This window comes from Triticum urartu, chromosome 1 (assembly GCF_003073215.2).
Source record: "Triticum urartu cultivar G1812 chromosome 1, Tu2.1, whole genome shotgun sequence".
NCBI classification, from domain to species: Eukaryota; Viridiplantae; Streptophyta; class Magnoliopsida; order Poales; family Poaceae; genus Triticum; species Triticum urartu.
Genome location: NC_053022.1, coordinates 419,058,026 through 419,063,852, shown reverse-complemented (window position 1 = coordinate 419,063,852; position 5,827 = coordinate 419,058,026).

Here is a 5,827-nt window from a genome sequence, read left to right as displayed (position 1 = left end):
TAATCCTTGTAACTGTCCTTCATATTAATAGAAAATGGGTTACAGTGGGGGCCTTCCCCACTGTGTGTTGCTCAAAAAAAATAAGGATCCTCGGATGATACGCAAATCATGGAATATCCTGTAGGTATCGATTGACGGACTACAAATATATCCATAAGGAGTTTATTAGTATTCCATATACACAATTAGGGCATTTATTGCCTCCTAAAAATAACCATATGAAATTAATTAGTTTTTCATAATAACATTGTGACATTTTATTGGCTCCAAAAATTATTTACAGGCAGAATTAATTAGTAATACTCCGTACCAAGATTATGGCATTTATTCCCTCCAAAATTACAAGAGAAAATAATTAGTAGTATTCCGTAACAAGATACATAGTGTATACGAAAATGTGTCATCTTGATAGTTTGGTATTAGTTTATGTATTTGGCACTTATGATTTCTGAACAAGACACAGTGCGTTACACGTACGGTCTCGCTAGTGCATAGTCACCTGATATTTGACTGAATTTGTTATTTTGATTTTTTTAGTCAACTATGCAGGTTTCATTTGGGGCGGTGGCACGCTTTTTTCCCGCTTGCGGGGGGGGGGGGCATTTCATTACTCAAGCTATAACAGTTTTACAATCATCGGTAATCTTAATGCTAATCTCCTGGGGAGCGAGCATGTTTATGCCAAGAAGTTGTGTGCTACTGTCCGCGACCAACTACCGCCATTACATGCCCAGCTTTATTCTGCCCATGATTAATAATCTTATGGATTTCAGTGTTGCGTTCGTTGAGCAGATGCACTATCTCTGCATCTTGGTGCATATTTTGGATCGATCACCCTGCCCAAATTTTCCAAAGGTGATGATCTTGGCACAATCCGTCCCAACCTGAAACAGGGCTTGGGACCAATGCATAGTTAGATGGAGACCTATCCCTTGGTGACTGAGGCAACCTCAATTACTTCAAAACCACTTCTTAAAAAATGACGATAGTATCTCGGAGCAAGCTTTCACTCCATTTTCTCTCAAGAGCGATTGGACAGGGCGCTGCAGCCCATTATTCACAAGTACCATGTACACTCAGATCACCGGCCAATTGTCCTTCACTGGAAATTGCCCGTGCATTGCAACAGACGATAGTGTATTATTTAAATACCAAAAACTGGGACACATATGCAATTTCAAAAATCGAAACACATATATGTAATTTTTTGAAGGAACATTTACACATGCATATAGTTATGTTATACTAGGACAATGCCCACGCGCTGCTACCGTAGATCTCAAAAAATGCCTCAAGCACGTTATAGCAAGCGCTGAAGTTTCACTTCCCACATCCCACCTATTTATCAACCATTATGATTCCCAATCAGACTTAATTTTTTAAGAGCAAATGGGAAGGTCAAATTTAAGCACCTAACGATGAGAAGAGAATGATATGGTGCAATATGACCAAAATATATCTGCTATTAAAGATCCACATGAATATTGCATTGTCGACTTCTCTTGTACCATTTTCTTCTTCACCAACAATACTTGCATCTCCGCTTTCACTACTGGGAAAAGTCATATATGTTTTTTGAGCAAAAACAGTAGGGTAAACCCTACTAACGGTGTCCTGGACTAGGGGGTACTCAACACGTCATCTTCCGATCTGATAGATTGGGCCAAGAACCCCCGTGGCCATATACTCGTGGGCCAGTTCGGACAGCTGCCGCATACAAGGAAGATTCCACAAGACTTGGCGATCAAGACAAGGACTTCTCCTCACCGGCGTATTCGGCTAGGACTCTTGTTAACCTAGGCCTTTGGTGTATTATATAAATCAGGGCCAGGCTAGTCGATAGAAAAAAGATACATATAATCATACCATAGGCTAGCTTCTAGGGTTTAGCCTCTCTGATCTCGTGGTAGATCTACTCTTGTACTACCCATATCATCAATATTAATCAAGCAGGACGTAGGGTTTTACCTCCATCAAGAGGGCCCGAACCTGGGTAAAACTTCGTGTCCCTTGCCTCTTGTTACCATCCGGCCTAGACGCATAGTTTGGGACCCCCTACCCAAGATCCGCCGGTTTTGACACCGACATTGGTATTTTCATTGAGAGTTCCTCTGTGTAATCGACAAAAGGATCGATGGCTCGCCTGCAGATCAACTGCGACTTCGGCATCTTCGTCACCAGCTCGACTGGTCACCTTGGTTCGACCAAGAATTGCGCCCCGTGTTCGGATCACCATGTTCGGGCGAGGGCCTTCATCAAACATCAACTCCAATCTCTATCAAGACCACGGAGGAATCATCTATGGAGCTCGGAGGCTCAACGTCAACATTGCCCTCAAGCGATCGTGCTGTTTTTTTGGACAGCGAACTCGTATCCGCCGCCACCACCTCCTCGAGTATCTCTTTGACGATCGCTTTGGTGGAATTGTGCGGAATTGAGTCTATAACAACCCTGGAAAATTTCGTCGAGTTCCGATATAGGAATCTCTGGCAATCCACGATATACCGGAGCCCTGTCGAATCTGGACGGGAATTTGGATGAGTTTAGGGCGTGGTGTCCAGCTTCTAGTTCGGACGTCCTTTGGTAGATCCAACCGTTGATCGGCTGAGGAATTCCTATATCTACCACCTCTCAAAATTTCAGCTCGATCCGACCGTCCAAACTCCAGGAACCTTCCGATTAGTGCATCACTTTTCGGATCTGTTTTCTGCGCGAAAACGAATCTGTCCCGAGTTCATCTTTTTTATGAACGGGATTTCGGACATCCCTTTTGAAGGAAGTTTTGTATGGGGTATTGTGTTTTGTTCCCGAACACATCCCACTAACTTTAAGATCTTTTGAACATGATCTTCAACATCATGCTGGTGTCAAACCAGTCTGGCAATATTACTCCACGGCTGCTGATCTACGCTAGACACGGTGTCACTTTGTTGAGCCGAGCTCAACTTCTTCAGATCATCATGTCGGCAAGCCGAACAAGAGTCCGGCATCGCGAAGGATAAATCATCACCAACATTGCCGCCCCATGGATTACACGGAGCGGGCATACCGGCATCGCCGCACGGTCGCGTCATCAAACCGACATCGACCACGTCACGACCTGCATCGACAGGGCCGCACTATTGCTTCTTCAAGCTGGTGTCCCTCACGCCGACCTACTTTGACTCATCATCTGACATCGAGGCTTCGACATCTCGGCTGGACCGGGGGCTTCATCATCTCTTCATCAACCTACTCCGGACACTTCGGCGTCTCTAGCCGACCAGCTCCGTCACGTTAGCTGGACCGAGGGCTTTGCCTCGGCGAGCCAACCTTTGCCAGCATTGCCATACCGTCGCTTTATCGCCCATCAGGCAATGGGTGTGTGGATCGAGTCCCAATTGTGGGAATCACCTTTCTTCAGATGGCTACAACAAATAAACCAGGTGCTATTAATCCTAGTATTTTTTTGCTTGTTTGGGTTTATTTTTCCCAAGGAATTATTACTCTGGTTTGTCCATCATCTGTACACAGGTCTGTCAAATGGTGGCCGCATTAACGACAGTCGCATGGTGGTTCGGTCAGTTTCCGTACCTAGTTTGACGAACGCCGCATCCGGAGCTCGGACCGACCTGCGAATTCAGGCTTTGCCACGCCTTTACCGCATCACGCCGACGCCCTGCATCAACATTGACTTTGGCGCCAAGCCATATTTATTTTATTACTCACTTTGCATAAATTATTTATTATGCAACGTTTTTTAATTATCATTATTATTATTATCTCCGGTTTGCACTATTTTTTGTGCACAGGAAAATGATTAGGGGACTTCGGTGTCACTCTGCTAGTCTGCATTGACCGTGCTATGTCACCACTTCGGCGTGTCGAGCTCTCCGCTCCGCCACCCCGGGACCAGCTTGGGGGATGGAACCTTGCCCCGCATCAAGCTCGGACCGCGTCATCAATACCGAACACATTAACCAGCTAAGTCGCTTTCATGCTCAAAGCTTTAATTTCTAACTTGTGTTCGGTTCGACCAAGTGTTATACTTTTTTGGAAAAAAGTTGCTTGTAAAAAATTTCCTTGTCCAAACTTTGTTTGTGACGCATAAATTCTCATTTGGGGGCTTCCTTCATGAAGCTTTTCCTGTTGCATATGATTATACTTGTACGGCTTCGTTCCTTGTTCGTGTATTACGCCACAATATGCACCATATTGACTTAAGCGATTTGCAAGCTGGGTTGCCTCACTCCTGTGTTTACCCCTACGTTCCCGATTGTTCGGCTAGGGAGTAAAGGGAGCACCTCTGCGATTGTCACGATCGGGTGGCCCGAGCCGGACCTCAGACTGGGTGAAGCCGAAAGCTAGCGCTCTTATAGTTTTCAATGATGGTCGGCACACAACGGAACTCATGAGTACAAAAAATCTATTGCACAAGTCTCATAATAACAATGAGCATCGAAGAAAGGTATCGGTGGGGGTACTATTTTCTTCGAAGATGCTTCTTACTCTTTGCAGTAATATAGCATCAGTTCCCTGAGCGCGCTTTGTCTGTTACAGCCTTATGGCCTGATTGCCTGGTTATTGGAAACACCGTGGATATTCTCGACCGATGGAGTACATAACACTTTTCGGTCCTTGACCGAATAGGGAGAAGCCGATGGTCGGTTAAGACGCGTTTAAAGTTCGGTTGAACATAGATATGATATAAGTACTTCGGTACATGCAATCATTCTTCTACCCAAGTCACATGGGGGATCTTAAGTTTATTTGAGCCGTTTTATCATAAGTGTTCTTCTTCTTAGTCGTTCCAAAGTTTTATTATTATCTATCACTCCTTTTTTCGACACGAGTGTGCGGTCACTAGCCGGGGAGCCTAATTTCTCTCTCAAAGCCGCTAGAGTTTAGTTTGCTAAACTGGCCTAATGAGAAGTACTCCGCCCTCGGGATAGGAGGTTGAAGTCGTAGGCTGGCCCGCTCGAAATCTTGAGATAGGATGTATCATGTTAAAGCACGACGGAAGCACTTCCTTTTTCTAAGACCAATTTTCGGATTGGCACCGAACACTTGATCTTGTTCGGACGTCATGCTTTTACTGACGTTTCTTGGTTTTCCAAGATTTTTGGCACTTATAAACTATTTGTGCTTTTCCAACATTAGTCTCGCAGTGCAATGCCGGACACCTTTAGGGATTCGGCAAAAACATTCTCAGATATTGCTATATATGCATCGGTTTCGAATTGTGTCTTTGGTCCATAGTTGGGTTGCCCGGCTCCTGCACTTGCTTCCTACGTTCCGCTTTGTTCGGCTAGGTGTGCAAAGCGAGAACCACTGCGATTGTGCTTCCATCTCGCATGGTCAAGCACCTTAGTGGAGAAAGCCGAAAACTGACTATGACAATAAGCGTAAACTGGTCAGCGATCCGATGACTATGTTAAATGACGGGCCATTCATAACATTGGCCGAAGTGTTTACGGCTTGACCCTGACTGTCGTCGAAAACTACCGGGGGCTATTAACTGGCCTCCCAAACTAAATCCTCGACATTTTGCTCTTACATTAGAGCTGAGGTTTAATGATCATGCTTAGCATGAAAACCCAAACAAAGGAACCGATAGCGGGACTATTTTCTTTGGAAGACATTTCTTCTGTTAAACAGTAATATAACTCTCTGCGTACTTTTGTTTATAAAACCGTATGGCCAGATTGCCTTGTTTGTTGTAAATCTTTGCCCTCATAAAGGCTTTATAAAGTAGGACAAACACTCCTCGGCTACTGGCCGAGGAGGTGGAAGCCGATGGTCGGTCAACAAAGTTTTGTACAATGCGGATCCGAGCATTAATGACGTA